Source organism: Stegodyphus dumicola, chromosome X1 (assembly GCF_044657685.1).
Source record: "Stegodyphus dumicola isolate Sdum_Otavi_A_Nest chromosome X1, ASM4465768v1".
In the NCBI taxonomy this organism is placed as follows: Eukaryota; Metazoa; Arthropoda; class Arachnida; order Araneae; family Eresidae; genus Stegodyphus; species Stegodyphus dumicola.
This window is the reverse complement of record NC_140780.1, coordinates 250,589,934-250,601,928: the sequence shown is the minus strand read 5'-3', so window position 1 is coordinate 250,601,928 and position 11,995 is coordinate 250,589,934. Positions and strand designations below refer to the sequence as shown.

The following is an 11,995-nucleotide window of genomic DNA, read 5'->3' as shown; positions in this document are numbered from 1 at the left end:
CGTTAAATACAGAAAAGCTAACTGGAGCTGAGGTTTGGTAGGAGTAATCTTAATTAAATTCTTACTAAATAAATAACTCCAAAAGTAGACAGACAGCTTTTATGAATTTTGAGCTTCATTTGCAGTTTACCAGTGGTGACTAATAAGTATTTCGATGAGATTTTGTGTCTGTTCTGTATGTTCAGTATTTATATTTAGTTAGTCTGCTGCGGCGAGAATTTGTTTGAGCATAGTACAGCTAGGCTGTAGAGACTGTTAGGTTTTTCAATGCAACGAACGTGGAAACTCAAATGTGCCTTCACCGGGACTATAAGCTATGAATCTTCCAATTGACAACTAGACGTGCTAACCACTTACCCAAAAAAGCACGCCTGGGCTGGCACGTTTAGGAAGATGCCATAAAAATCCTTTGTATTATTTCTCCGTTAAAAGGGTAACCAGGCAGAGGCACAAGACTAGTCTGCTAACTCCAAATAATAATGAGTCATCTTCTTCTGCATTTTAATTCTGGAACCACTGTGGAGATTACTAGGCTCTTCAGATCACAAAAAAAAAAAAAAAAAAAAAATCAGCTATGTTCTTGTCGGGATTAGAAGCACGAGTTTTATAGTAGCTAGCTAGATATAGTAACCACCTACACTAAAAGCGCACGTACCGGAGAAAAAGATAAATCCTCTCAAGTCCCATACGGTAAGATAAGTTAAGCTAAACCTTATAAGAATACAAGTAGCACTTTCAATTAAAATTGTTCAGAAATTCAAATCGGCATGCTTCTCTTCCATACATCTTAAAGAGCAAAACTGAAGACTCTTTGAATTGAGGATAACTGAGTTCTATGGAAATATCCAGAAGCTCTGTGTAAATGGCAATAAGTATACAGTTCAATGAAAAACAGTGTGTAAAAGGTTAAAAAGTATGATAAAAGTGTGATTTTTCAAATCTAGTCTTTTATGAATTTTGTCTGAAACGCTTTGTACACTACCTGGCAGAGGAAATGTCCCGCTATGAAGAATTATTTGTATAATTATGCAAAGTCAAGGTATACGCAGCTAAACGATTTGTTTAAATGATCTGAAATGCTAATTTCTCACGTAATAGGCCTGCGAGATAAAGAGAAAGGAAATGGCAAATGAGTCAGGAGTTTGTTCCCACTATCGCCGTGGGAAACCAATTTTCCTAGCTGTTTTTTGTTTCAGAACACACGCGTAGTTGAAGAGGCTCTAGGCAGACAGCGCCAAAGTCAGTTTCGGCAATCAGACTCTTCCCCAAGTGTTTCCATTTTAGACCTACGAACGACTGGTTTGTGCTTCCTTCGTATTGCAGCTGGAACACACTTACATGCGCTCAGTGTACGAAGGATCTGGAGAAGATAGATTGAAGAAGGAAATATGAATCGGATGCTGGTGCATCTAGAAGTACGTCAGCATGTATTCGAAGGAATGTGGTTGTGACTCCATAACTAAAATGGGAGCAAGTCAGAATCAGTAAGGAAACCCAAAAAATTATTTGGTGAGGGTGGGTACCGCCATTATTTCTAAATCATAACTGAGGATGAAACATAAGTTCCGTTTTTCGACGTTCTATCACGTCAAAAACATAAACTAAGAGTCTTTGAAAATATCAGCAGTCTTCAGTCAAAGCCATCAAGTTAGAGGTACAGAAGACAGCAACAACTAATTAGTTCACTGCAAAATTTCTCCTGGAAATTCTTTAAAATGGGATTCATACTTCATCATGGTAATGCAACTTCTCCTTCAGTAAAACTAACAATTGAATTTCCTGAAAAAAAAAATAATACATTAAAGTTTTAGATCATCCCACTATTCTCCTGATCTTGTTATGTGTGGTTTTTTGGCTACATTTTGTTCTGAAACAAAATTTACGTTACTGTCGTTTTCATTCCGAAGATGAGACTGTTCATGCTATAAAAGTACATTTTTATCAATTGCAAGAAATTGATGGTTTGAAGTATTTAATGTTTTGTAAATTCGCCTACAAAAGGGCATTGATGCTAGAGGGAACTACTCTGAAAACGCTCCTAAGAATTAGTAAGTTTCACTCGCACCAACTGACTGTTTCTCAAAATACTTCAGAGTAATTCTAGTATTTTACAGTATTCCTCAAAATTTCTTTAGACTATTTTTATTGATCATTTTTTAATATTTTGATAGCAGTTTAATATATATAAATACATATACCTGAAAGCACTCAGCATGCAACAAAATTTCAAAATGTGTTTATAACTTTTAAAAAATTAAATAAAGCTGTTTAAATGTATAATAATCTAGTTATACCACATATCTTTGTTTATCTTTATTCCATCGCAAAATCTTTGTTTTTAAATGTTTAAATGAGGCCCTTTCCCCCCCCTCTCTCTCTTCCTAACGGGTAGTAGTTTTGCTAGAATCAAGCCACTTTATGTTTTCATTTAGCTACTGATTAGATGACGAGCAGCGCCACTGCGTTCGTAATAATGTTTCTGTCTCCTGGAAATGTAGGGTCAGTTCATCGTCAGCTGTTCTAGTGTTTGTTGTATTTGTTGGTCTTCGTTACTTTTTCTAAAATTTTTTGTTTCTGCTCTTAGCTTAGTACTCTAAAAACAGTTTTTTCCTCTTTTTTTTAAATCTATTTTTGTTGTATTTCTCTATTAGAAGAGGTTGGTTTCGCAGCTGCTTTAAAAGGTAAATAATGTATTTAGCTATGTGTGTATTTTAAATAGTTACCCAAAAGTCAGTTACTTATGTTTCGTATCGCATTTGCTTATTGTAATAAATATGTATATGGGCTATTATTTGCTTGATTTTTATATGTATTAACTTGAATTAAATACTGTATACTGAGTTTTCTCCTTAAGAATCGTAATTCCTTTTTTACATAAATGTTCTTTGTTTTTGAAAGTCATTTGTAGTTGTCAGAACTTTTAAACTCAAGTAAAACATGATTTAAGAAACTGTATATTAGTACAGAGTTGTCTTCATATATATTATTGAATCATTTTTTCTAAGGATGCAGTATTTTATTTTTTCAGTTTATTTGTCAAAAATAGCGCCTATACTAGGATTTTACCCTGATCATGCATTCATTTTGTTACTACTTGTCGTCAGGTGTTGTGGTTAGATACAGCTGTGATATTGAATTTCACCTTAGGTTATAATGATTTTGTGTTAATACTAAATAGGGGCAAATCTAATCTATTGATTAAAAAATATTTTTATATAGTTACTGGCACAGAAAGAAGAATATCAAATCTCTTATTTTATTCCTTAGGATGCTTTCAAAATTTATATGGTTTTTTATAGTCTGCGTTCAGCTCTATCTGTTAACCTTTGTTATAGACTGAGAATTTATCTTTTGGTTTCAGTCATTGGATGACTTCAGTGCAAGCTGAACATTTCTGAAGCCCTTGTGGTATTAATGGTAAAAAGCAGATTGTGTTGTCAACCAAGATACCAAATCTGTCTTGCGAACAGAAGGAAAGAGTTGGGGGGGGGGAACTGAAGTAATTTGCCCATATTATTTTATTTTACATAATGGATATAGATTTTGCTGATCTAAATGTAACTATAAAAACTCATCTGAGTTGTGGATATTTGATTCCTTTTAAATGTGTTAGTGTGAAATACATAAATTATTTCTTAATCTCCCTTCAAACAATTTTGTGTAAGAAATATTAAATGATTCATATATATATATATGTGTAATTACACAAAGGAAAATAGTCTTACTGCTGTAAGATAAAATAAAAGCTTTTTCCTATCAAATGGTAGGTACCAATAAAATAGGTAACTTTTCTAGTTCATAAAGAGTTTGATTTCTGGTTACAAAATAGACTGATTCTGTTTAAGGCAAGTAGCTTTGAAATGCACAGCTCTAGTGTAGAATTGTGTACCCCTTTGATTAGCGACAAATTTTGTTGGCGAAACCTTATTTCTGGTTACCATGATAGTTTTAACTTTGTTTTAGCTTCTTGATTTTTTTAAAATGAGAATAGATTGATGTGTACATGGACAAAGTTAAGGCAGTGTGCCATACCTAGTTTGTGCAATTCTCCGATGTTTTTTTAAGTGAAAATAGATCGATGTGTACATGGACACAAGAGATTGTGCAGTTCTTAGACTTCTTATTTTGGTTTTGTGTAGCGGCCCTCTTGAAATTGTGCCTTCTGGCGCCGATCTTGGTGCCAAAAAAGAATCGGGGAAAAAAAAACAAGGGGCACCCTATTGTAAACTTTTACCAAATGCATTATCATAATAAATAACTGACTGTAGCATAATTTTTACTATTTAACTTATTACGTTTGAAGAGAAATTTTGAAGAACAAAGTTCTTAAGCTATTTTATTTCACATTTAGCACAGCATTTTAGCACTGGGTATTTAGCATATTCCAGTTTCTTTGAACTTGAAATATATTTTTGCCTTCTATTCTTTTTATGTTAAATTCTGTTTAAAAGGATTCCCCTCTCCCAGAACCTTGGAATTTGTGTTCAAAAAAGTTTGTTTATTTGAATAATAAATTTTTGCCATCTATTCTTTTTATGTTAAATCCTGTTTAAAAGAGATTCCCCTTTCCCAGAACCTTTGAATTTGTGCTCCAAAACGTTTATTTGAATAAAAGTATTTATGTACTATAATGAAGAAATATATAAATCTCTAATTTTTTTTTACTTCGGAATTTTTTAGTTAAATAAAAAAAAACAATTCCATTCTGCTTTATCGTTGAATTTTTTCCTCTCAGTATGAATAGTAGACATGAACATATTTGAGAGTAGTACTTTAATGATTTTATATGGGAATAAATGAAAATATTCAGTTTTTAATAATTAAAACTAGTAATCTTCTTTAATTATTATTAATTTAATAATTTCTTCTTTAATTTATTTATTAATTTTTAATAATTAAACCAGTAAGTCTTCTTTCTTTCTTTTTTTTTTTTTTTAATATATTAGAGAGACACTGAACTTTAATTTACAGTGGATTAAAAAATTGGCAATTATCTATAATTGATCATATTTGCCAGCAAATGAAATGCTTGAAAATTTTAGCTGGACGTAATGAACACACAAATTTAATGAAATTTTCATTTTAATTTGCCTTTTACACAACATATTCAACTAAAACATCAATTTGCATGTCAAAAAAGTATTGTCAAAGTTCTAACTGCTTTGCAAATTTTGTTATGTTGAGGTCACGTGTTTAGACTGGTAAGAAACCCTGTTAGTATGAAGTCTGCAGTGCTACTTCAAAACTTTTAAAATGTTATTTTGTTAGTACTGTGATAAAACGGCTTCGAAGTCGAAGGAGTTGGATGTTAATATTAAAAACATGATTATTCAGCTCAGAAATGAAGGCTTAACTTATTGTGCTACAGGAGTAAACAAAAGCTGATTTACTGTTAGAAGTGTTCTAAAAATTTTCAATGAGATGGAATCAGCGGAAAGTAACATTACAAGTAGACGGCCTCGAATATTTTCTGCAAGGGAAAATGGGCATTATCAAATAGGTTAGGAAAAACCCTAAAATAAATATACTCTACTTAGCTAAAGGTGCTGCTAATACTTTACGTAACTCTCAGTGTACAGACTATACGGAATGTTATACCTGAAGGGAGTTATTATGGAAGCCCAGCTAGAAAGAAAACCTTTCATTTCAGAAATAAACAGGAGAAAGAGATTAAATTTTCTAAAATCGCGTGTTAATTTATCAGACTAGTTTTGGAACAGTTATTTTCTTCGATCAATTGAAGTTTAACATTTTCGGGAGTGATGGATGACAATATGTGTGCAGAAAGTCGAACACCGAACTGGAAAAACAAAATCTAACACCGACTGTGAAACTTGGAGGGAGCGTCATAGTTTGGGGCTGTGTGGCAGCAAATGGAGTTGATAACCTGTGCTTCATTGATGTTATTATGACAGCACGTACGTAAACTGACATATTGCTCTATAACTTGAATTTCAGTGCCCAAAAACTTGGACTTAGGAACATAATTCATGTTTCAACAAGACAATGACCCTAAAAATATAGTGGATCAAATTGAAAATTTATGGCACAAATTGGACCTAGAAGTGAGGAAACATAAAATTTCGGCCAATCTTTAGAATATGGTAACGGGTAGTTTGGCGACATTTTGGTAAGGCGATAAAGGTTACTAGCTAGACTTTAGCAATAATCTGAGAAATACACAGTTCGAATCACAGATTATTTTGTCTCGGAGAAATGAGAGATCATGAGACATGTCACGTGACATTTTCCAGAAAATTCCGATCGTGATTTTAGCTAATAAGCACCTAGAAACAATTTCGCTGTTAAAGTGCAGAATCGCCCACTTATTTGTTTGGCGCGTTTTACAAGAGTAAGAAGAATTGGATTTTTGTCAATTTTCTTTGACCTTTTAAGTGAAAATAGGTCGATGTGTACATAGATAAAGTCGAGAGTGTGTGCAATGCCATTTTTGTGCAATTCTGGGATGTTTTTCTACGTGAAACTAGGTGGACGTGTACATGGATGCCGTGTATGTGCAATTCTTAAAAACGCGGGAAGCAGTTTGCGATTCTGCACTTTCTCCCAATTTCGCACCTAATCTTCGCCATGATTAAGTATTTTTGTTCAATAAAAGTTCTAGTATAAGCATAATTCGGCTAGCAGATTGTTGGAAAAAATGTTGAGTAAAAAAAAAAAGAACATGCCTTTACTTCGTGAAAACAAAATGGCATCCAAAACAAAACTAGCAGGTTTCTGTAGCAGAAATGGTTGCCAAATTTTCGCCAAGTTACCATAATGTTAAGATTCACCAAAATTTCATGTAAAGATGAACTTAAGCGTATACTCTCGCAATAATGGTGCAAAATTCCCCATATTACACTTAAGACTTTGGTTTTCTATATGATAAATAGATTACAAGCTGCTATAAATGCAAAAGGTATGAATACAAAATATTAAAATTTGTTCCTCCATTTTGCTGATCTTGCCAGTACTTTTTTGACATGCAAATTTAAGTTTTTGTCATATTTTGTGTAAAAGGCATATTAAAAAGTTTCATTACCTCTTGTGTTCGTTGTGTCCACCTAAAATTGTCAAGCATTTCCTTTGTTAGCTAATATGATCAATTATAGGCAATTGCCAATATTTTTTTTACCAACTGTATATAACAAAATCTCGTTGATCACTGCAAAACCTGTAATACAGTCCCCCCCCCCTTTTTTTTTTTTTTTTTTTTAATTTATATGTTAGAGGATGTACTTTTAGTATATGCTTCATGTATGCGCAATAGGCATTTTCTTGTAGTAAAATATGTGAAAGGCCTGATTCTTCATTTCAGTTCAGCATTAAGTAAACCACATCTGTGTTGAAGAAACGTAATTGTATATTAGCATAAATCTATATGATCAATAATTTGTTGACTCTGTAGCTGCCTTTTTGCTTGCTTATACATCCTAAACTGAAACATTCCACCGAAGTTGAACGTTGTAGCAGTATTTTCGCTTTCACCACTAAGTCTCTCAATTCCTGGCAGCTTGAGAAATGACTCATGCAACAATGTCTAAAATAAATAATTTTTTAAATATTAGTAATTGAATACCAAATGGCATGATAGCCATTTATGTTGAAGAGTAGTGCATGGAATGTAACAGTTTGATGGAATACAACTCTGCTTTTAAATATACATATCTGTATATTTTTTCATTTGATATACAGTTTTTTAATTAAAAATTAAGTTGGTGAATTGGGACATGTTTGTTTTATAAACACTGACATTTTGTACTTTTTTGTGGGATAAGAGCGACATTACTTCAAAATTAATATCTTTTATGAGGAAGGATCTTTAAAATGTTTTAGAATCAAGTTATCATGTTTGATGAAAGTGCTTTAAGCAAAATGTGTGTAAGGCTACATGATTTAATAAATATTTTAGGCATTATAGCAATCACCATGAAAGAAAATGGCAGTCACCACAAATAATATTTGATGGAAAACCAGCTCTACTTAATACTTCACATATGTAATGTGATTATTCCAGTTAACAATTACTTTGTGTACTTAACATTTGCTTCTTATACCATTGAATAAGGGGGAGCTCTGCTGAAAAGTAAATGAATTAAGCAGAAGCATAGCTATGGTTTTCAGCGCCCAGGAACAAGTGAAGATTTTGTGCCAAGAATGGAAAACATGCGTTCTAAAATTTTGTGACATCAATTTGCCATCCCCTGGATGCAGTGCCCAGGGACAGATGATCCCCCTTGCCCCCACTCTAGCTATGCCACTGGAACTAAGTGCGGTTAATCTTTGGATTATGGTAACTTGGCGATTTTTTGGTGAAAAGTTGGCGACCAACTCTGCTACAGCAACCTGCTAGTTTTTGTTTGAATGCCATTTTGTTTTCACGAAGTAAAGGTTTTTTTTTTTTTTACTCAACCATTTTTTTTCCAACAATCTGCTAGCCGAATTACGCTTATAGAACTTTTATGGAACAAAAGTGCTTAATCATCACGAAGATTAGGTGCGAAATTGAGACAAAGTACAGAATCGCCCACTGCTTGCCGCGTTTTTAAGAATTGCACATACACGGTATCATCCATGTACACGTCGACCTATTTTCACTTAAAAAAAATCCCAGAATGTCACAAAAATGGCATTGCGCACACTCTTGACTTTATCCATGTACATTGCTAAAGTGCTGGCTAGTAACCTTTATTGCCTTACCAAAATGTCGCCAAACTACCTGTTACCATATTCCAAAGATTAGCCCTAAGTGCTTTAAATACACTAGATGGTAGCTATAAAATTAATATCCGATGCAAATGTCATTCTATTTCTGCAGTTTTTAATACTTCATCCCCATATGTTTTCATTGTTGATATATAGGTATGTTATCATTTTTGTATATTCTGTGTCGTGACTGTTTGAAGGCATGAGCCCACTTATTTTAATGGATGAATAGTCGGTACTCTTTCAACAGCAGTTCATTTTATATTTATCGCACATGCTTTAGTAGATCATAGCTAATATTTACATATAAACATCATAAACAAAAAGAGCTGATACTGCATCAATTCAAACACCTAACAAACTCAAATATGACCTTGTAGAAAGTTATGTAACAAAGATTCTGATTGATGTAGATGTTCAAGATGGAAGAATTAATTCTCTCCTGTTTAATAAGCTAGGTGTTAAAACTGATTAACTGAATGAAAGTTAAAAACTGTTAAGACAGAACATCATCTTGATGGTAAGCTGGTGGAGGTCTTACTCTTATAGTTCTATTGACTGGTGGTGATGAAATATATTGCTGGTCATGTTCTCCCATATTTTGATCTGTAGTTAACCCATTTCTTTCAGCAGCACGAGTTGATAACTTGATTATAACCAGGATTTAATTTCATTCTGGGAAAATCTTAAGTTCAAAGTAGATTAATTGGATATAACTTCTCTTTTTAAATGTTTGATTTGCATGATGTTTATTTTTCACCTAATTTTACAATATAATGAACATGATCAAGTTTTTGAGTTGTTAATTTGAATTTCCAAGTAGTTTATTTTTGAAAATTTTGATCTCACTCTTTCTTCCACTAGTCAAAAAATGAAGTGTGAAATTTGAGCTCTTGTTCAGATTTTGTTTCATAGTATTAAGTTTGTATCACATTGTGTCAAGTTTGATATGAATTTTGTGATTTAAATGCATTTCTTCTGGTGACTTTCCATTTGCTTCTGCATATTGAAAGAATTCTTTGTATTTTTAAATGGTCGGAAAGATTTTCATTAGTTATTGCTTTTTGTTGATCTTGTGAAATTAAGACATAATGTGTGTAATTACTGGATGTTGTCATAGCCAGATTTAGACTTAATAAGGCCCTAAGCTATTTGAGATATGGGGGGCCCATTATAAGTCTTTTATACTATATTTATACAATATTTAAATTTCTTTGGTTGGCCCCCCAAGAAAGTGGAGGTCCTAAGATGTAGCTTGTATAGGTTATACGCAGAGGCGTAGCTAGGGTTTTCAGCACATGGGGACAACTGGAGGTTTTGCGCCCTTTTCTGTTTGCCACGAATGGAAAACACTTTATTCTAAAATTTTGTAGAATCAATTTGGCGCCCCCTGGATGCTGCACCCGGGGACAGATGTCCCCCCTTGCCCCACCCTAGCTACGTCACTGGTTATACGTCTTGCTTGTGTTTCATTCCATTTACATGGTAGAAATTTTTGAATATTTTATTAGTCAAAATTCAGTAAAACTATAACTAGAGGATAGTCACAAGTTGTAAAAATTTTAGTGAGTATTTCTGTTTCTGAATTAGATCCTTTTTGAAATACTTTAATTTCTACCTAAATAATGAAATCATTAAAAGGGTCCTGTGTAATCTGTATGAATTTGATTTCAATTGTTGTTATAATGCAGTTTTAAAAGATCGCTATAGTAGAATTATATTTCACTGAAGAAAAGTCTTGAAAAGATTTATTGAAGTTTTCTCTATTTTTATTGGTGTTCTGTGTACAGTAGTGTCTAGTTAATATCCTAAATTTTAATTCAATATGTGTGGCATGCAATTCTTCCATGATCTCAGGTTGAAGTTTTTTTAGGGGGTATTAAAATGTAATTATTTATTCTTAAACAAAATACTGATATTTAAAACATAATCATTGTTAATACAACTTAATTGAAGTTTTCATTTGATCTGCACCAACTACTGATCTTTTTTCTATTTCTTTTATGACAACATCTGCAGTCAGAGTGTCACTTGATATTTCAAAAACAGTTCTAAATATTTGATGGACTTCAGCAATTTTAAACATATCTGTAAATAAGTAATTCTGGCTAACAGGAGCTCTAGATAAATGATGAAATTCTGATTCTCCAACCTTTCTCTAAATTGATGTTATCAAATCCTGCAAAATATGAGGCATATCACAGAAGTCAAGCTGCCATTTTACCATGGCTTGCTCTTCAATGGAATATTCTGAACAAAGTCTGATTAAACAAATGACAACCATAAAAAGTCATTGAAACGGTGAGAGATGTCTGAGGTAATTGCTCAGGCTTCTCGATTAAGTGGAGAGCAATTTCTTTTAGCCTCAGTTCGGGAATGATAACAAAGTTGATAATGTGTAATAACACACTTGCAACTTCGACCTGAATTTAATTTGTTGCCAGCATGATAGAGAATTTTAGATTGAAGACTACTAGTATTGTTACTGGATATTTCTTTCTTGAATTTAATGAAAGCTTTCTCACATTCCTTAGTTCAGCAGAATTTCTAACATTTATGCAAAACCTTATATAAAGAATAGGTAATAGAAGAAACATTTGATATAAATCTGGAATGAGTAACCAATGCCTAAAAATTGAAATGGTTAATCTTTGGATTATGGTAACTTGGTGAAAATTTGGCGACCAATACTGCTACAGCAACCTGCTAGTTTTTGTTTGGACGCCATTTTGTTTTCACGAAGTAAAGGCTTTTTTTTTAACTTGGCATTTTTTTCCAACAATCTGCTAGCCGAATTACGCTTATGCTAGAACTTTTATGGAACAAAAGTCCTTAATCATGATGAAGATTAGGTGCGAAATTGGGAGAAAGTGCAGAATAGAAAACTGCTTGCCGCGTTTTTAAGAATTGCACATACATGGTATCCATGTACATGTCAACCTATTTTCACATAAAAAAACATCCCAGACTTGCACAAAAATGGTATTGCGCACACTCTTGACTTTATCCGTGTACACTGCTACTAAAGTCCTAGCTAGTAACCTTTATCGCCTTACCAAGATGTCGCCAAACTACCTGTTACCATATTCCAAAGATTAGCCATTGAAATTTCTGAAGATCTTTTTGTTGTTGCATATGTAAGGTACTGAGATTAGAGCTTTGTAATTAAGCTGTTACAGCCGAGTTTAAGTGATTAAAAAAAAAAACTACAGCTTCTTTTGATGTTACTGCCCATGGTAAAACTAAGTATGAATGATGAAAAAATCTTTTTGCTTAAGGTTAATGACTA

General features: G+C 32.9%; 1 protein-coding gene across 2 annotated transcripts in view; it reads left to right on the top strand.

Moving 5' to 3' along the window:
• The first annotated feature begins 2,495 nt into the window (after nucleotides 1–2,495).
• The window catches only part of LOC118186156 (adiponectin receptor protein-like), a 46,311-nt gene continuing 36,811 nt past the window's right edge, over nucleotides 2,496–11,995 (top strand). For both annotated transcript variants that reach the window (XM_085807440.1, XM_085807439.1), the window contains exon 1: nucleotides 2,496–2,681. The gene's annotated coding sequence lies outside the window, so the exon portion shown is untranslated. The remainder of the gene's footprint in view (nucleotides 2,682–11,995) is intronic.